General features: G+C 45.7%; 1 protein-coding gene across 1 annotated transcript in view; it reads left to right on the forward strand.

Moving 5' to 3' along the window:
• Positions 1–21729, forward strand: part of LOC123774651 (latrophilin Cirl) — a gene marked incomplete in the record, with an annotated part of 777474 nt that overhangs the window by 723434 nt on the left and 32311 nt on the right.

A 21729-nucleotide genomic window follows, 5' to 3' on the forward strand; every position in this document is an offset into this window, starting at 1 on the left:
TGGCAACGCTGTGAGCCATTCGTAAGTCCCGAATATTCGTACTAGGCTTCCACAATTCGAGCCTGTGTCGAATATTTCTACGAGGCTTCCACAGTTAACGAATGGCAGATAAATTGTAATGCTGATAAATGATTGGAATACATATTAGAAAGAACAATTTAAAAGCAAGTTACTGGATGAATAATACAGTTTATATATGTACATTAGAGGAGACCTGAGTGCGGTAGTAAGTAGTGATCTCAGACCTGTACATTAGAAGAGACCTAGGTGCGGTAGTAAGTAGTGATCTCAGACCTGTACATTAGAAGAGACCTAGGTGCGGTAGTAAGTAGTGATCTCAGACCTGTACATTAGAAGAGACCTAGGTGCGGTAGTAAGTAGTGATCTCAGACCTGTACATTAGAAGAGACCTAGGTGCGGTAGTAAGTAGTGATCTCAGACCTGTACATTAGAAGAGACCTAGGTGTGGTAGTAAGTAGTGATCTCAGACCTGTACATTAGAAGAGACCTGGGTGCGGTAGTAAGTAGTGATCTCAGGCCTGTACATTAGAAGAAACCTAGGTGTGGTAGTAAGTAGTGATCTCAGACCTGTACATTAGAAGAGACCTAGGTGTGGTAGTAAGTAGTGATCTCAGACCTGTACATTAGAAGAGACCTGGGTGCGGTAGTAAGTAGTGATCTCAGACCTGTACATTAGAAGAGACCTAGGTGTGGTAGTAAGTAGTGATCTCAGGCCTGTACATTAGAAGAGACCTGGGTGCGGTAGTAAGTAGTGATCTCAGACCAAGTTAGCAGTGCACTGAGACTTAGACAAAGCCTTAACAGTATTCAGTTTCATTGAGAAATTTTTCGGAGAAATTTGTTAAACTTTTATTCATAAGTTTTCTTGAAAAAACAAAACAGAAAAATAGTATTAATTTTTATTCATAATTTATAGCATTTTATCAAATAGTTATTAATTGCTAAACTATTTTTTCCGCTATCTGTACAGTTCACTAGTACGCCATATAATGGAATGCAGTATTACATAGTTTTGGTTGTTGAATTAAAACAAAATATTGCAAAATTCGAAGGTGTTCAACATCGAGCAACAAAAACTTATACCAAGATTTAGAAATAAATCATGCGAACACCCGTTTAAAAAGAACATCAGTCATTCAATCTTGAAAGAAGAATGAGATACAATTTAATGTTTTTATTTAGATCATTACAGGGCATGGCAATCTTGACCTCCAAAAAATTATTCAGTTTAGTGTTTAGTGTTGTAAATTATTCAATTTAATTATTGTGATTTAGTGTTACTCGAAACAACGGTTTTATAATTATAGACAAACGTTTTCAGCCAAATGATACAAAATTGGTTTTAATCAAAAAGTAAATATATATCAAATTGCCAAATAATACAGTTCAGTATAACTTTGTGAAAACTTTAAACAATTTAACTAACAAGTATTTTACCTCTAGCCCACGCATTATTTTGCTTGTATCAGCTTAAGCTTTCCATAAACAAACAATCTAGTTTGGATCTAATGGTCTGTTCTTGGTTTAACTCATTTGTAATCGTTTCCATTGTATAATCATGTCTTTCCTCGCCCTCCGCGAGGAAAGACATAATTATACGATTTGAAACTTACCCACTTAGGTTACCCCTGCGTCTCCATGGACGAGCAGAGAGAGAGAGTAGGTGGGTAGCCTAGGTTTTCCTGCTTTTGGTTAGGCTAAATCACTGCATTTTTTACGGAGAGGAAATTAAGAAAAGAGACTCCTGTAACACATTGACTGGAATTGGGTGGCGCAGTTAATATGAGGCCTCACCAGGGTCAAATATTATTGGAGGACGATGATTATACACTTTTTACTGATGTTTTTGGGTGTATACCAATGCGTTCGAATCTCATATTCGCCCCACTTGTGTCATCCGGAACATCAAGGTCGTTGACAAGCGAATACCAAAGGGCCCATTCAGACCCCGGAAGCACACCAAACTATTGATATTTCTTCACTCTGACTGCACCCCGTTGATGCTATCTCTGTAATAGCAATATGTAACAGGTGTAATAGCAATTCGCCATTACAGCCCCAAGAAACTTTCCCGCTATCGACCATAGGCTAATCAGACAGTAGTTAGCAGCAAGGGATCTGTTTCTTTCTGGGACATCAGCGCCCTCCAGGCAGTATGGACTAGTCCTATGTTTATTTATTCATTGAATATTCTTATTAGTTGGTCACAGAGATTCCTCTCTGCACTCCTTCAAGATGCTGTACAACACCTCATCTGGATCTGGCATTTTTTTTTAATAATTGTCATTGTAGTTCTGTTTATACTTACGGTAAACAAGAGGGTAGAAGGACAGAGCCACTGGCAACGAACTTTCAACAACGCTTTCTGTTGGTAAAGCAACGCTTTCCCACTTGGACCTAAATCCAATTGTGTTCCTCTCTTTCCTTTAAAGAAACGAAAGATAGTCCAATTTAGGATAATCCCATAATGCCATGAGCCTCTATCTCTATTTAAGTCATTCGTGAAATAATATCAAAGTATTTTCTAAAGCCAGGGTTCATAATGATGAATTATGAAGTATATAATGTTCCTTATGAAGGTCCATTAACTATGATTGAATAGAATGAGAGTAAATTAGACAAAAAAGTGTACATCTGGGAATACCCAGCTCATAGGTTCGAATCCTTATCAGAGCTCCTGTTGATTTTCTCCTTGATATATCACGATAATGTGGTTTCTATGTGTATTGAAAGTAAATATGTTAAGCACAAGCGGCCATTAGCAACACCGTGATGGGGGACCCTAAAATTCTTTGTTTTTAAGATGTGAACAAATGACTTTTGCAATTATCAATTCAAACAGCTTTCCGAGGAAATTAATTTTGTTAAGTTTTGTTGAAGAAAAAGAAAATATAGTATTCATTTTTATTCATAATTTATAGCATTTTATCAAATAGTTATTAATTGCTAAACAATTAATCTACTCTGACACGTGTATGTTTAAATAAATCTTGTTCAGGTGTCTGATGGATGACCTACTGATACGCTTTTGGGTAGCTTTGGGAATACTCCGGCTGATAGCCTTGGTTAATCCCAGGACTGATAGCTCTCAGACTGTCCATGAAGGAAATGGACTGATGGCATGACAGCCTCGGCAGCACCCAGTCTCTCCAGGTCCTCCTTGTTGACGTTGGCGCCATCAACTCCTGCCGAGGCCTCCAGAACCCTGCGGGTGAAGGGCACGAATGCCAGCATCACTTGCTTGGCTCGCTCAGGGTCCTTGGAGTCGCCACTCCCCACGAGCTTGAAGAAGTCCCCCACTTCCCTTGGAGGGTTGCGAACGTAGCCACAGTAATGAGCTGGCCGCTGTAACATCGTCCACTCACAACCCCTGGCAGTACACACACACACACACACACACACACACAACCTCTTGAGATCATCAGGAGCCACACTATGAACAACTGGGAGAAAACACTTGCTCCTGGCTCGCCAAACACTCACTCACTCACTCACACACACACACACACACACACACACACACACACACACACACACACACACACACACACACACACACACACACACACACACACACTCTCTCTCTCTCTCTCTCTCTCACTCACACTCACACACACACACACACTCTCTCTCTCTCTCTCTCTCTCTCTCTCTCTCTCTCTCTCTCACACTCTCACACACACTCTCACACACACTCTCACACACACTCTCACACACACTCTCACACACACTCTCACACACACTCTCACACACACTCTCACACACACACTCTCACACACACACTCTCACACACACACTCTCACACACACTCTCACACACACTCTCACACACACTCTCACACACACACTCTCACACACACACTCTCACACACACACTCTCACACACACACTCTCACACACACTCTCACACACACTCTCACACACACCTAGTTAAACACAAGACAAAGTTAGAGAAGATTCAGCGGTATGCCACCAGGCTCGTCCCGGAACTGAGAGGATTGAGCTACGAGGAAAGGCTAAAGGAGCTGAACCTCACATCCCTGGAAAACAGAAGAGTAAGGGGAGACATGATAACCACCTACAAAATTCTCAGGGGAATTGACAGGGTTATCTTGAGAGGTTATCTTGAGATGATTTCGGGGCTTTAGTGTCCCCGCGGCCCGGTCCTCGACCAGGCCTCCACCCCCAGGAAGCAGCCCGTGACAGCTGACTAACTCCCAGGTACCTATTTACTGCTAGGTAACAGGGGCATTCCGTGTGAAAGAAACTTTGCCCATTTGTTTCTGCCTCGTGCGGGAATCGAACCCGCGCCACAGAATTACGAATCCTGCGCGCTATCCACCAGGCTACGAGGCCCCAAACAAACAAACAAAAGGGTGGACAAAGACAAACTCTTCAGCACGGGTGGGACACGAACAAGGGGACACAGGTGGAAACTTAGTACCCAGATGAGCCACAGAGACGTTAGAAAGAATTTTTTCCGTGTCAGAGTAGTTAATAAATGGAATGCACTAGGAAGTGATGTGGTGGAGGCTGACTCCATACACAGTTTCAAATGTAGATATGATAGAGCCCAGTAGGCTCAGGAATCTGTACACCAGTTGATTGACAGTTGAGAGGCGGGACCAAAGAGCCAAAGCTCAACCCCCGCAAGCACAATTAGGCGAGTACAATTAGGTGAGTACACTCTCTCACACACTCTCTCACACACTCTCACACACTCTCACACACACTCTCACACACACTCTCACACACACACTCACACACACTCTCACACTCTCACACACACTCTCACACACACTCTCACACACACTCTCACACACACTCTCACACACACTCACACTCTCACACACACTCTCACACACACTCTCACACACTCTCTCACACACTCTCTCACACACTCTCACACACTCTCTCACACACACTCTCACACACACTCTCACACACACACTCTCACACACACACTCTCACACACACACTCTCACACACACACTCTCACACACACACTCTCACACACACACTCTCACACACACACTCTCACACACACACTCTCACACACACACTCTCACACACACTCTCACACACACTCACACACACTCTCACACACACACTCACACACACTCTCACACACACTCTCACACACACTCTCTCACACACACTCTCACACACACTCTCACACACACTCTCTCACACACACTCTCACACACACTCTCACACACACTCTCACACACTCTCTCACACACTCTCTCACACACTCTCTCACACACTCTCTCACACACTCTCTCACACACTCTCACACACACTCTCACACACTCTCTCACACACTCTCTCACACACTCTCTCACACACTCTCTCACACACTCTCACACACACTCTCACACTCTCTCACACTCACACTCTCTCACTCTCTCACACACTCACACTCACTCACACTTCCCCTTCAGATCTCGTTTGTATTTATAAAATAATTGCCTTTCATACGTTTTTCTTGTTCCTCTTCCCTCGTTGCTCACCCTTCCTAACTTTCTTTTCTCCGCTCCCCTGTGCGTCTCACACCTTCCCTCTGCCCCAGTCCCCTCCCTTCTCTCCAGGATCCGCTGACAGACAAGGCATCGTGTTTAATTTGCATAGTTCATTTCGCAGCTGCAAATGAACTAGAGAGTGGGAATCACATGTGGAAAATTGCTAATCAAAGCTGCACAGGCGGATGACATAGCGACTCCCTGGCCTGCCCTGCCCTTCCCTTCCTACTCCTATTCCGTCCTTCTATGCTCCTTTCCTTCCTTCCCTTTAGTCTCCCTCCCTCTTGGTTGTATTAGATATATATTTTTGTATTGGTAAAGTATTTTAGAATGTTCTACAATGTTTTACTTCACTCATTCCCCCCTCTCTGTTGCCTCTCTCATCTTCCTGCATTCTCACCATCGCTTTCCCATCATTCTTTCTCCTTTCTCTATCCACCACTCGGGCTAGTAGGACCGGTGGACGGGTACACCGCGTGCAGCAACTCCAGTCTCTGACGGTACTTATTATTAACATCTTTATTGACAAAATTAATTACGATTTTGCCTAATCTGAGGATTTCGATTAAGTCTTATTCAAGTGAGGATAATGCTGGTATTCACTGTCACGCAGGACAGAGGTTCATACATAAGATAATAGGTCTAAACTGTAGGCGGAAGTACGGTACTGGCACCATTCCCTTCACACAGTCATCATTCCTCTCACACAGTCACCATTTCTCTCACACACTCATCACTCATCATATTGCTTCCAAGTGTTGTACATATATAATGTATGTATGTGTCTGCTGTCTTTATTTATGTATATTATTTTTCTTTCTCTGTTTCTTTCTTTCTCATCTGGCACTGGGGTGTAGGGTGTCAGTAGAAGAGACATTAGGTATGCCACGAGTCTCTTGTTAACACGCCTACTTCTTCCTCGTACCAACGGCAATTTTCGTTTCTTTAGTAAAAAAAAAAAATAGGGAGTGACAGGAATCAGACCCGGGAGAGAGAACACAGCGGCATATTGGCCTATTTTTTTTTTGGGGGGGGGGGAGGGGGGGGGGGAGAGGTAGGTAGGTATCCATCCATCACTATTAACGAACTATTCAAAATCGGCATTTTCTTACATAGAAATTATCATTATATACTGTAATTTGGTGTACAGTTAAGGTTAGGTTCTGTTGGTAGTTTTTTTCCCCTACTGTGGATTGACTGTACGAAATTGGGATGGCTGTACCTAGAAAGATTGGCATTTTATTCACTTGTGAATTCTAAAAGACGAATCACTTGGGACTCGATTCACTTCACGATTCACTTGGGATTCATTTCTAACAAAATATGAAATAGTAGCCAGAAACCAGACCTGTCCTAGGCCTAACATGTGTAATTTAGTACGTTTGTGTACTATGCAAGACAGAAAAAAATATGGTTTGTCGTTGTTTTTCTTTGGCCCTCTACAAAATTAGTAGTACAAACTATGACCTTTTTTTAGGGGGGGAGGTTACAGCTGCCCATATTTTATACTTCCCTCGACAGTGACTGTTTTCCGGGTTCTTCATGCCCGTGCCACCTTTTGATTGGCTTAATCCTTATCAATCAATCAGTGACTTGATTGTACCATTATTGGATTAAGTGTGCGAGGTGCGGCCAGCCTCCAGCGGCCACTACCAATGGGTCAGTCTGCGACACGAGGTCAACCATGCCCAAGTTTTAGTATCACAGCTGTGCACATTTGGGTCATATTTAGCTTCAGTGATACGTCACAGCCCATGTTATTATTTGATGTGCTAAAAAGTTGTCCTTTAATATCAGTGTTGACATCCTGATGTCCTTGTGCTGATGGGCGTGCGTCAGTGAAGGTGTGGAGTGGGCGGAGGTGTGGAGTGGGCGGAGGTGGTCACTTAGGAGGGAATTGTGGAGTGTTGTCTGGCGCCAGGCGGGCGCCAGGCGTAGGGAGGGGGTGAATGATAGATTGATTGATTGATTGTGCAATATCTGGTATTGGATCACCCGAGTCGTTGGCGCCTTGAGGTGAATCGGCTTAATGCTCGACTTAGTTTCATGTGAGACAAAAGCTTCCCGCCAAGATAAGCTTCGCCCCCAGTCTACGCTTCCCGCCAGTATTAATCAGTGTCGCGGCTCCATGAGCACGATAAGCTGTTGTTCACTTGCCTGCGCATCTGGTTTGTTTACGGTGAAGTCAAACCTAGATAGAGTACAGAGTAGAGTTGTGAGGACGCACGTGAGGCGTGTGCACGTACATACTTACTGCTAGGTGAACAGAGGCATGAGGTGAAAAAACTGCCAATTTGTCTCTGCCTCGATCAGGAATTGAACCCGGGCTCCTTTGCACTACCTGTGAGAATTTTCCACACGGCACAATTTCCACTATCTTTTCCAAACGTCAACTTGAAGTCTGTTCCGCGGGGAAGCATATTGGTCAAGTACAACAGTATTAGTACCAACAGTAACTAGTTGAGTAAGCTTTGAACAAATCCACAAGGGCCGTGACGAGGATTCGAACGTACGTCCGAGATCATCCCAGACGCTGCCTTTATCAACTTAGCTACGACATGGTCAAAAGAGTTGAAAGTGTGTGTAAGTAAGCTTTGTTTCGTCAAGGAAATACGCACACGGCACAGACAGTCATGACTGTTTGTGAATATCCTGACTGGTTACCTACCACCTCGTCTAGCACTCTACGTGATCCCAGCCCACACAACCAATTACGTAATTAGAGAGAAATGTATGAAAGAGATGTGACAGAGAAAATAGGTAGGCAGTCAACCGACGGGTAGAAAGGTGGGGGTCCAAGAGCTAATAGGTCGAGTCTCTAGGTAAAATAATACACTCATGCTCACACACCTTTATTACGTATGTTAGGTACTCACCTAGTTGTGTACTCACCTAGTTGTGATCGCGGGGGTTGAGCTTTGACGCTTTGGTCCCGCCTCTCGACTGTGTGTGTTTGTGTGGTAAGGCGGGGTCCAAGAGCTACAGCTCGATCCAGCAGGCACAAATAGGTGAGTACACACATAAGCTCACTGGCTTGCTTGCTTGCTTGGTCACTCACTCTCTGTCCCTCTCTCTGGTTTTTAATTTCTAGTAGTATTCATTGCATGGTCTCTCACTCTCACTCTCTCACACACACACACACACACACACACACACACGCACACACGCACACACACACACACACACACACACACACACACACACACACAACGAGTCAACGAGTCTGTGTGAGGGGTGAGGTCTCAGATTGGCGAGACGTCACAAGTGGAGTCCCGCAGGGGTCAGTCCTTGGACCTATACTGTTTCTGGTATATGTAAATGATCTCCCAGAGGGTATAGATTCGTTCCTCTCAATGTTTGCCGACGATGCAAAATTATGAGGAGGATTGAAACAGAGGATGATAGTAGGAGGCTACAAGATGACCTGGATAGACTGAGTGAATGGTCCAACAAATGGCTGTTGAAGTTCAACCCGAGTAAATGCAAAGTAATGAAACTAGGCAGTGGAAACAGGAGGCCAGGCACAGGATACAGAATAGGAGATGAAGTACTTAATGAAACAGACAGAGAGAAAGATCTAGGAGTTGATATCACACCAAACCTGTCTCCTGAAGCCCACATAAAGAGAATAACGTCTGCGGCATATGCGAGGCTGGCTAACATCAGAACGGCGTTCAGGAACCTGTGTAAGGAATCATTCAGAATCTTGTACACCACATATGTAAGACCAATCCTGGAGTATGCGGCCCCAGCATGGAGCCCGTACCTTGTCAAGCACAAGACGAAGCTGGAAAAAGTCCAAAGGTATGCTACTAGACTAGTCCCAGAACTAAGAGGCATGAGTTATGAGGAAAGGCTGCGGGAAATGCACCTCACGACACTGGAAGACAGAAGAGTAAGGGGGGACATGATCACAACCTACAAAATCCTCAGGGGAATCGACCGGGTAAACAAGGATGAACTTTTCAACACTGGTGGGACGCGAACAAGGGGACACAGGTGGAAGCTGAGTACCCAAATGAGCCACAGAGACGTTAGAAAGAACTTTTTCAGTGTCAGAGTAGTTAGCAAATGGAATGCATTAGGAAGTGATGTGGTGGAGGCTGACTCCATTCACAGTTTCAAATGTAGATATGATAGAGCCCAATAGGCTCAGGAATCTGTACACCAGTTGATTGACGGTTGAGAGGCGGGACCAAAGAGCCAGAGCTCAACCCCCGCAAGCACAATTAGGTAAGTACAATTAGGTAAGTACACACACACACACACACCCACCCTCACACACACTCACTCTCTCTGGTTTTGGTTTTTAATTTCAAGTAGTAATCATTGCATGGTATATTTTTACTTACGTTGAACCAATTAAAGCTTTTTAATTTTCTCCAATTGCGTGAGGTTTGGTGGCCGTGTCGGAGATCAAGGAGGGTTGTAATCGTGTTTTGGATGGGATTTTCCGCTTTCATTGATAGTAGTATATTCGTTTTTTTTCCATTATTACCCATAGATCTTGGATTTTTTCCCCAAATTCATCGTTTTTGGTGTTGTCTATTTGGGATATTATTAATAATATAATTATTTTAACATGGCTCGTTTCAACTGTGTATGTAATAATATCCAGTTCATTGTTAACAATTTACAAATTCTGGTCAAAAGTTGAGAAAAATGTATGAGGGCCTTCGGCCAGAAATACGTGGAGTAGGTCCAGGGAGCAGCAGCAGCAGCAGCAGCAGCAGCAGCAGCAGCAGCAGCAGCAGCATGAGAAACAGACACAGATCAAACCCGACCAGCACATGTCTGTGTACACTCCGCCCTCCAGCAACGGGAGACGAAATCGTAGCAAATTGAAATTCGGAAGACGCGCAATCAGCTGTATCAACAAATCCTGATGATTGCCCGGCGGCTATGGACTCGTTATCAAATGTTGCTTTGAAGATTACTGAGTGGATCGTCACCCAGGGCCCTTCCCTGCTTCTTGTTCCTCCACAGCTGGGTCCTGGTGGTGCTCCACAGCTGGGTCCTCGTGTTCCTCCACAGCTGGGTCCTCGTGTTCCTCCACAGCTGGGTCCTGGTGTTCCTCCACAGCTGGGTCCTCGTGTTCCTCCACAGCTGGGTCCTGGTGTTCCTCCACAGCTGGGTCCTCGTGTTCCTCCACAGCTGGGTCCTCGTGTTCCTCCACAGCTGGGTCCTGGTGGTGCTCCACAGCTGGGTCCTGGTGTTCCTCCACAGCTGGGTCCTGGTGTTCCTCTACAGCTGGGTCCTCGTGTTCCTTCACAGCTGGGTCCTCGTGTTCCTCCACAGCTGGGTCCTCGTGTTCCTCCACAGCTGGGTCCTCGTGTTCCTTTGCTCATACGTAATTTGTCTTGGTGTTGATGCCATTGTCGTTGCAGACCTGTGGACCATCTCAACCTCCCATTTGTGCTTCGCCTGAAAGTTGGGTTCCATGCAAGCGCCTCGCTTTAACCTGAGAAATATGGTGTATAGGTTCCCTGAGCGCGTCGCATCATCGTTGCTGAAAGCCGTGCTAAGGTTTGTTAGTTTTGCACATGTCGCTGATGAGATTGTGCGCCTCCGGTGACAGGTTAGGCATCATCTCTACTCCTACGGTTATTGTTTCTTTGATGGTTTACCTTTCATTGTGAATTGTTCTTCTGGTTTTGTCTTGCCGGATTGGATTCTATAATAGCTGCTTTTCATACCATTTCTATACTTTGTTCAGATCGTTAGTTTTTTCCTTGCCCTACCGGCATATCTTCCAGGATTGAGCTAGGATACATCCTCCAACGCTTAAAAAGAGTAGTATGTGAAGCACTTACATATCACCACCTGTTGAAGCACTTGTCCGCACGTGTTGAAGCACTTACATGTCACCACCTGTTGAAGCATTTACCTGTCACCACCTGTTGAAGCACTTACACGTCAGTATGGAATGTTTTCCCCAGCGTGGGGGAGCACAGGCGGGCGGCCTCCCTCTAACAGCTAGACACGTTAGGTAAAAATATCCCAGCTTCACCGTCTGCTTGTGTCTGACATGACCCCTCAAGCACCCATCATATTCTCTGGCATTTGAATGTGTTGCTCTACGAGTGGAGCTGACGCCCAAGACACCGAAGTGCCCAACGAAGTGCCCAACGAAGTGCCCAACGAAGTGCCCAACGAAGTGGCCAACGAAGTGCCCAACGAAGTGGCCAACGAAGTGGCCAACGAAGTGCCCAACGAAGTGCCCAACGAAGTGCCCAACGAAGTGGCCAACGAAGTGGCCAACGAAGTGGCCAACGAAGTGCCCAAAGAGAACTTGCGAGCCCCGCATGTTCCGCCCGTCGGTCCTGATATCTCAATCCGACCACTAAGCGAGTCGGCACCTGCTATCCTACTAGTTCCTATGCCGGTTCCCATTTACATTGGTATTTCGCCCCATTGGGTGAACTGTGAATAACGCAGATCACATAATTATTATCTACCAGTTGTTAGTAATTCTCTCTTGTACTTCTTAATTCTAAGTTCTGCTGTCAATTTGTTCCCTTGATGTGATATCTGTTGATGTTGGGGCGTTAGCCAGTGGAGAGAGAGAGAGAGAGAGAGAGAGAGAGAGAGAGAGAGAGAGAGAGAGAGAGAGAGAGAGAGAGAGAGAGAGAGAGAGAGAACGAGAGAGAGAACGAGAGAGAGAGAGAACGAGAGAGAGAGAGAACGAGAGAGAGAGAGAACGAGAGAGAGAGAGAACGAGAGAGAGAGAGAACGAGAGAGAGAGAGAACGAGAGAGAGAGAGAGAGAGAGAGAGAGAGAGAGAGAGAACGAGAGAACGAGAACTTACAGCTTGGGAACTGTGTGTTACACAACAACACTCGACTCTGGCGGTAGGTGCCCCTCTCACCAGCCCCCCCCCTCCTCTCCCATAAAGCGCAACCAGGTGAGTACACACTCACACTGTTCACGTGGTTGGTGGCACCCTTGGCCCGGCCCGGCCAGACTCCACCCTCCGTTTCTTAATTATACAACCTTCAATGACATTTCGTTTGGGGGATTCGGTCGGCGAGCCGAGTTAAATGGTAAAAAAAAAACCCACTCTCCCTTTGATGTAGGTGACGTGTTCTCCGGGTCTGCTCTGCCTCTCCCTCCAGCTCTCACTCCTCTCGCACTCTCTCTCATTTCTCAATCCCTTCTCTCCCTCCCACCTGACATTACTAACCTTTCCTCTTCGTGTCCTGCTTCTCCATCTCTTCCTCTCTTTATCTACCACTGTCTCTTATTTTTATCCCTCACATCCCTATTCTCCAGGAGTAGAGGCTTACTGCTGCTCTTCCTCCCTATCTCCTTCCCTTTTCCTCCCTATCTCCTTCCCTCCTCCTCCCTATCTCTTTGTCTATCTCCTCCCTGCCACAAGAGGAATTGGTTCAGGGTAGAAATAGAGCGAGGGAATTATTGTAATGTAAATCAGACTTATTCTTCTCCTAGATTAACATTCGGCGATCGCAGTGTCCGTACCGAGGGATTTTCCTTGTGTATGCAGATGAGTGTTTGGTCGCCTGATCAGGTGTTTGTTCAATTAGGGACTCACCTGGGTGCCTGGGCCCACCCTGCCCCTCCCCACCACTGCACACCAACACCAAGCTCCAGCTTTTACTGTGAGCGTCTGTCACACAGGGATTGATGGATCATTTATATTATCTGGCATCGTGAGAGAGAGTGAGAGACTGGGAGAGAGAGAGAGTGAGGGAAAGTGAGAGACTGGGAGAGAGAGAGAGTGAGGGAGAGTGAGAATACAAATATTGTGATTTTTGTATGTGCGTGAGATTGCGTCTCTGCATATTTGTGTGTGTAAGCTGCCTGTCAACGTTACTGGCGTTTTCCTCCTCTCTCTCTCTCCTCATCCACCCTTCTTCCTGGCCATTTTCTCTGTCTCCTCCGCGCACATTGGAGACGGAGCCAGAGCCACACATTCTCCACACCGGTGTCTTTTAGTAATGTAAGCTGCCTTGTTTGTGTGGCGGGGACATGAGTCTTCACCTCTCACACACCATCGTCTGCTAGTGGCTGGGTGAGAGGGTCGGGTCGCTGCTACCAGGCGCTGCCCTACACACTGATCGCAATCCCATCGTCCCGCCAGCATCTTAAGCTATCGTATGTGTGCAAGGAATGCCCAGCGCTCGGTATGGCGGCCCGGGGTATTGTGCAAGCCATAGAGCTCTCCCGCTCTTAGTATGATTTATCGCAGGTGGAACGGTATTTGTTTTAGTTCATGTGGAGCGAGATTTTTTTATTGTGGGTGGAGCGATGCTTTGATTTATGGCAACTTAACACATGGAATAACAACTTGTATATAGGCCTGAGTTAACAGCAGGGACGCTCCTCTCTCTCACAGCTGCTGGACCAGTCACGTGGTTTTGGGGGCACTGGAAGACCAGCAAAATTCAAACCGTAATATTTCCACAAAATCCAGTTTTTTTCGATATGGCAAGAATATTTAAATTGGAACCAACTGCTTATCGCACTCAAGCGTGCCATAGAGCTGAGTGATCATGTTAGGAGACCGTACGTTTAATGTGGCACAGAGCCTGGTGGATAGCGCGCAGGGTTCGTAATTCTGTGCCGCGGGTTCGATTCCCGCACGAGGCAGAAACAAATGGGCAAAAGTTTCTTTCACCCTGAATGCCCCTGTTACCTAGCAGTAAATAGGTACCTGGGAGTTAGTCAGCTGGCTTCCTGGGGGTGGAGGCCTGGTCGAGGACCGGGCCGCGGGGACACTAAAGCCCCGAAATCATCTCAAGATAACCTCAAGATAACCTCAAGATAACCTCAAGAGATACTGAGGTAATAATGGTGATGCTTTAAGAGTGTAACACTTCTCCTTATTGCCCCATTTGAGGCACGGGAAATATCTCACCCGTAGAATGTGCCCAAGAATATTTACTGCTCGAATCCATTAGTTTAACATATGAATTATTGGTAATATTTGAAATCTCTCAAATTGTATTCCCTTGAATAAAGGTGAGGAAATAGATCATAATCTATTCCTGAAAAATATTACGGTGACTGATTTCAGATGTGCACAGTGAAATAATTCCCCTAGAAGGCCTGGACGCATGCGTCAAATTACCCTATTGAAAAGTAGGGGTTTAGTCATTATATCAAGAGATTAACATAATGGGACCATTAAGGCTTTCAACATCCTCCCTCTAAATATAGCTTAAATTACCAATGTGTCCTTAATCATATTTAAGAGGAAATGTAATAAACGCCTACAAAGTTAACCTGATCAGCTGGGCTATGTTTCTTCATCAGACTGCAAACTGCAAGCACCAATAGTTTGCCTGATCACCACCTTGTGTGTTGTGACTCCAGGAACCATCACAGGATAGATGATGATCTCTTTTTGTTGTCGATTTATGCCATTTGAAGACCTGCTTGATTTATTGCAGGTGGAAGTATAGTTGGTAATATATCATGTTTAAGTAACTAGTGGAGTTACACTTTTTCAATAGTGGTTATTACGATAACAGGCTCCCAGCCATGGTGCTCCCCTCCAGCCTCCAGGTGCACCTCTTGTGGGACGTGATGAACAGTGGAGGAGTCAGGTACCACGTTCATGTCTGGGGCCCTCTGGTGAACTGTGGTAGAGTCAGGTACCACGTTCATGTCTGGGGCCCTCTGGTGAACTGTGGTAGAGTCAGGTACCACGTTCATGTCTGGGGCCCTCTGGTGAACTGTGGTAGTCAGGTACCACGTTCATGTCTGGGGCCCTCTGGTGAACTGTGGTCGAGTCAGGTACCTCGTTCATGTCTGGGGGCCTCTGGTGAACTGTGGTAGAGTCAGGTACCACGTTCATGTCTGGGCCCTCTGGTGAACTGTGGTAGAGTCAGGTACCACGTTCATGTCTGGGGCCCTCTGGTGAACTGTGGTAGAGTCAGGTACCACGTTCATGTCTGGGGCCCTCTGGTGAACTGTGGTAGAGTCAGGTACCTCGATCCTTTCTCAGTTTCCTCAGGTCATGGAAAGAATACCTTGCTATTTTTTATTTTTTTTTGCCGCAAGAGTTGGGAGTCGTCATGCAGGCTTAGTGTGTTGTCTAAACACCGACACTCCCTGACTACAACAGAGAGAAGACGGTGGGGTTTTCTCCCGGCGAGCCATTGGGTATGCAGAGCGCCGCGTCTAGCTGCGCCAAGCCCAGTGTCGCCTCCGCCCATCTGCCTCCTCTTCCCCTTCTCTGTATCTCAGGTGAATAGGAAAATCTTATAAAATTCACAGGTTTGTGTCTGGTTTTTGTACCGCGTTGCCCCTCCCACCTTAAAAGGGGAAAGGTAAATGACTGTATGAAAAGTCTTCGCGTGATGGAATATTGTTGGAGTCGAGGTCGTCGTGCAAGTCTTTGTTTGTTTTGGTTTGTGGGTGTTTGTGTTGGTGAGCGGTCCGAGAGGTGGCCGTCACCACCTTCCAGTGCTGGCAACCATCTTTACGACCAAGGCATCTACCACACCCACCACCACACACACTCACTTTTACTACACTCCCAAAATATATAGAAAACACACAAACCTGTAAGTGTAGCACTCGGTGAAAAATATTTCTAACATAATCTCTCTGACAAATGTAAAGTCCTTGAGGGCTCTGGCAGTAATTGACTGGTCTATCGCCAGATGGTATTCTGAAATAGACGACAGGCAATGGCTATATTGCTGGGTGATCTTGCTGAATAAATATAAACCTTCTTTATAATTATCTTAGGACTGACGAAGATAGATTCTAATCTTCATCTGGAGATGGACTGTGCTGGGATGTGCTGTACAGGATGCTGCATCAGTTCCATGCCTGGTGACTGGAGTTGATAGCAGTAGCAGCAGTCTGAGGTGTTGCCACGCACTAACACCATCTTTCCTACTTGCTCAGTTTTAACCCTTAAGCCGCTCTTCAGTCCACTAAATCCTTTTGTTTCGGGTCTTTATCCTCATTAATTTATATTGTCCCTTTCCCCATTTTCTGTACCCTCTTCAGTTTAAGACCATTGCCTATTCTTCTCTCCATGCTCCTTTATCTCCCTTAGTTATAAAGTCGAATCATCCAATTATCGAATCATCATCCTGCAACACTGCCCCCTCTAATGTGCAATCTTTGGCGATATCTTTCAGAGTACGGACTGATTCATTTACCTCTCGTTCCTTCTCCCCCAAGTCCTGAACTCTTCACTCCTCGCTTTCCCCTCCTCTCTCACTTCCCTCAAGTCCTGGAACGGTAGGGTGGGTGGGGGGGGGGGGGCGCCCTCCCGTCCCGCTGGACCCCATGTGAGGTGATATTGACTGCTGCAAGATGGCAATAAGGGAGCCGCTGCGGCTAATAACTAGCGATGCGCCTCTCCTGCTCTCCTTATTGGCCCGCCCGTCCTCACTTTGGCTCTTTGTGGGCGCGTTAGACTTTGTTGTGTGCGTGGATTTACGTGACGTGAGCGTGCTAGTAAAGACGTGTTCTCTTAAAGTTAACATGGTATTTATGTTAACTTGGCTTTGTGTTAACTTGGTATACACCCAGTCGCTTGCCCGTGAGACAAGAGGTGTGCGCCTACACCTTGCCAGGTTGGAACTGACACGGCGTTCTTAAAAAAAAGTAGAAGAACTGCTGTTTCAAAACATATCTATTGGTTTCGCCTTGGCTGCTCAAACAGAGCCAATTAGAATTCTGAGTAGCAGTAGGCCTGTTCTTATTGGGGCCAGCATCATGACTGATCATGTCAATTTCTCATGGCACTTCGCCTGTGGTGTGGTACTACTCGCGGGCCGTGATTTGGCAGCTGTAATGCAAAGTTTGCTCTTCAAGCACTTAAAAACTTCTGCAAGATATACAGTAAGAACCTCGTAATAGTAATTAGAAATAACATGTTCGCTGCATTACCTGCTTGATGGAGTTCTGGGGTTCTTCTACTCCCCAAGCCTGGCCTCCGAGGCCAGGGTTGACTTGTGAGAGTTTGGTCCACCAGGCTGTTGCATGGAGCGGCCCGCAAGCCCACTATCTACCACAGCCCGGTTGGTCCGGCATTACTTGGAGGAAACAATCTAGTTTCCTCTTGAAGATGTCCACGGTTGTTCCGGCAATATTTCTTATGCTCGCTGGGAGGGTGTTGAACAACCGTGGACCTCTGATGTTTATACAGTGTTCTCTGATTGTGCCTATGGTACCTCTACTTTTCACTCGTTCTATTCTGCATTTTCTTCAGCATTAAGTGTTTAGAACATCATTTTGTATGGATACCGTCTCAAATATAACCCATTATAATGACAGATATTGTAGCTAAATTAAACTGTAACAAGGGTAAAAAATAAATTGAATTAGACTTGGGTGTCCCCATCTCAGTCAAGACTATATTGTTCCAAAATCGCAGGTCTAATAGGAGAGAAAATTACTAACTCTAAAAGGCCTGAAAGCACTAATGTAAAGAGCTATAATTTGTTTAGATTAGAAACCTATGTATATGGGCAGCACAAAAAGTTCACCACTTTGCGACACAGTGGTTGCCAGGATCAGGTTGGGTTACCGCTACCTGTGGTGGGTGGCTACAGGTGACGGATCTCCCAATCCTGAGCACTCCAGTTGCAAACTCTGTGAGCAGGAACTGCGGCATGATCTCGTACACCATATTACCCAATGCCCAGTCATTAGACCCTTCAGACCCACCGGCATGAGGTATCTGGAGCTTTGCAATCACTATTAACTCTCGTGTTCTTGAGGATATCCTCATAATGCACCAAAAATTTGCCAGTGCAGGCTAAGTGATCACATGGCTGTGTATGACTAACCATCCTGTATGATGGGGGGACTTTTAGCATCACGTAGCTAGTTGTTAACACACACTGTACTTCATATAGCCTAAGGCAGCTGCACAAATGCGTATGTACCTAAATGTGTTAATAAAAAAATATTCTCTTGTACTACTACTTTGCTCCAAATTTCCACACGATGGTTGCCAGGAGCCAAGTAAATTTAATACTTGTTCTAATTAATTGAGGCGTCGTGACACTTGTCAGAGTTCAATATTTGGATTCGTGACAGCCATTTGGTAGATAGATTCCCATGTATGATGACTTACTGTAAATATATAGCTCTTGAAATAGCACTTTCTCTGTAACTAGCTGACATTGTAACTATAAGGTGTGAAGGATAGATGAAATTGTTTATGTAATAATCTAAGATGAGGTCTGATAAAGACCTTTTGTGCCCTCTGTAATGCTTTTTGCGCTACCGCTCACAGAATGAGCATGGGGTGCACAATAAACTAGCCGCCTTCGGCGGCAACTATCAAACCAATATTGTCGGCTTTTATGTATAATGAAGATATACTGGACTTCGCGCGCATACCATCTTCAAGTATAATAGCTGCTGCTAGAGAAGAGCGTAAGCTTACAAAAACAGCTCTTGACAGTATTGTTGCTTGTGCTGTGGTTATTGCTACTGATGTTACTTGTTTTTGTTGTCTTTGTGGTATTGCTGGAGTTAATGTTACTGATGTTGTTATTGTTCATTTTAGTAATGTTGCTGCTCCTGCTGAAGAATGCAACTTCCGGTGCTATTGGAGAAAACAAAGTATTGTTCACATTTTACATATCTGGAGCGTGGTGTGCTCCACTATGAATGCAGGCTGTGTGCCTTGTAACAAAATATACACGTCTCCATTGCGTTTTCCAATTTTTGAAATTTTTTTTGAGTATTTTAACTTTCTCGGTGAACAATGCCGAACAGAATGGCGTGGACAGTGCTCGGAGTTTTGATCGTTAGTTGAGAGTGACGGTGGCGTGTGAGAGGAGGGATTGGTTGGGGGTAAGGAAGGGGAAATTGCCAAATGGATAGGAAGTTGTTGTGGACAGGTGGTGGTTGGGGAGCACTAGTGTTATTGAGGGAGGCTCGTGGCTTGTTAGTGCGAGGGTTGGGGAGCACTAGTGTTATTGAGGGAGGCTCGTGGCTTGTTAGTGCGAGGGTTGGGGAGCACTAGTGTTATTGAGGGAGGCTCGTGGCTTGTTAGTGCGAGGGTTGGGGAGCACTAGTGTTATTGAGGGAGGCTCGTGGCTTGTTAGTGCGAGGGTTGGGGACTGGTGCGGTGGTGGCAGCGTAACCCGGGAGATAAGAGGGAAGGGAAGTATCAGGGGAAAGAGCCAAGTCATTGCGACTATATAGCACTGGGAATGGGTCAGGATAAGGATTTTGGGATGGGACGGGGGAAGGAAGGAGTGGTGCCCAACCACTTGGACGGTCGGGAATTGAACGCCGACCTGCATGAATCGAGACCGTCGCTCTACCGTCCAGGTAGAGCGACAGGAACATTGATGGAGAGTTGTCGGCTATCCAGAGCGCTCCCCTGCTCCATTAAACAAAAAATCTAATTATTAACAAGTTTAGGTACTCACCATTCTGCTCGTCACTCTGGGGGTCACACAGTCGAGGCCAAGAGCTAGCAAGACTTCCTGTGTGACATTGTGTAGATGTTACCTTGCGTTGATCCCGGAGGTCAAGGTCCCCGCGGCCCGGTCTCTGACCAGGCCGCCCTGGAACCCGCCGTTTTTCCAGGGATCAATTTAACGGCTAACGAGACAGACGTCACGACTGGCTAAGGGGTCCAGGACGAAACGTTGTCTCTCTCATTTCTTTTCACGTGTGTGGGTTTGTTTACAACATTGCAACATTTTACTGAACTTGGGGATCCTTGTGGCCCAGGGATGGGGATACTCGCCTTCGCCTATTTCAGAGGTGTACCCCTTTTTTTCAACTCCTTTTTTTTCAACCCCTTTTTTTTTAAGGCCTCGGAGCCCCTAATCTGGTGATGGGTGTATTGGAACCCACTATGTCCCCCCCATACACCCTTCACCAGACGCACATTTACCACCAACTTTGTCAGTCCTATTATGTACCAGTATAACTTGAAAACACATCAATAGTTTGGTGTTTACATATGGATAACTAGGAACAGAACGGCAGAAAAAAATTCATAAGGATTTGATTATTTATTTCTAGAAAGCAGCAAAGCACAGGTACACAAGCTGGCTACAACTAGCGAGATTTTTGCTGTTTTTGTGCAAGCAAAACATGGTGTTGATATAAAGGAGTAACATGATATCATGTTCCGTCATCACACCACCATCATGATATCATGTTCCGTCATGACAACACCATCATGATATCATGTTCCGTCATCACACCACCATCATGATATCATGTTCCGTCATGACACCACCATCATGATATCATGTTCCGTCATGACACCACCATCATGATATCATGTTCCGTCATGACACCACCATCATGATATCATGTTCCGTCATGACAGCACCATCATGATATCATGTTCCGTCATGACACCACCATCATGATATCATGTTCCGTCATGACACCACCATCATGATATCATGTTCCGTCATGACACCACCATCATGATATCATGTTCCGTCATGACAGCACCATCATGACATCATGTTCCGTCATCACACCACCATCATGACATCATGTTCCGTCATGACAGCACCATCATGACATCATGTTCCGTCATCACACCACCATCATGACATCATGTTCCGTCATGACAGCACCATCATGACATCATGTTCCGTCATGACAGCACCATCATATCATGTTCCGTCATGACAGCACCATCATGACATCATGTTCCGTCATGACAGCACCATCATATCATGTTCCGTCATCACACCACCATCATGACATCATGTTCCGTCATGACAGCACCATCATGACATCATGTTCCGTCATCACACCACCATCATGACATCATGTTCCGTCATGACAGCACCATCATGACATCATGTTCCGTCATGACAGCACCATCATATCATGTTCCGTCATCACACCACCATCATGACATCATGTTCCGTCATCACACCACCATCATGACATCATGTTCCGTCATGACAGCACCATCATATCATGTTCCGTCATCACACCACCATCATGACATCATGTTCCGTCATGACAGCACCATCATATCATGTTCCGTCAGTGACTGTCATCTTACACAAACTCGATTCCTCTCCACTCCAAAGGGTATTGGCTCCTCTGATTCAGAGTCCGTGACGTAGATGTACTCACACCTTGATGTCCTCGCTAGGACAAGCGTCTGCCTGTAACTCCATCAGTAAATCAAAGAAATAACTTCTCATCGGTTTTTACTTTTTATCATATTTAAATTTAAAGCTATGTATTGA

This window comes from Procambarus clarkii, chromosome 68 (genome assembly GCF_040958095.1).
Source record: "Procambarus clarkii isolate CNS0578487 chromosome 68, FALCON_Pclarkii_2.0, whole genome shotgun sequence".
NCBI lineage: Eukaryota > Metazoa > Arthropoda > Malacostraca > Decapoda > Cambaridae > Procambarus > Procambarus clarkii.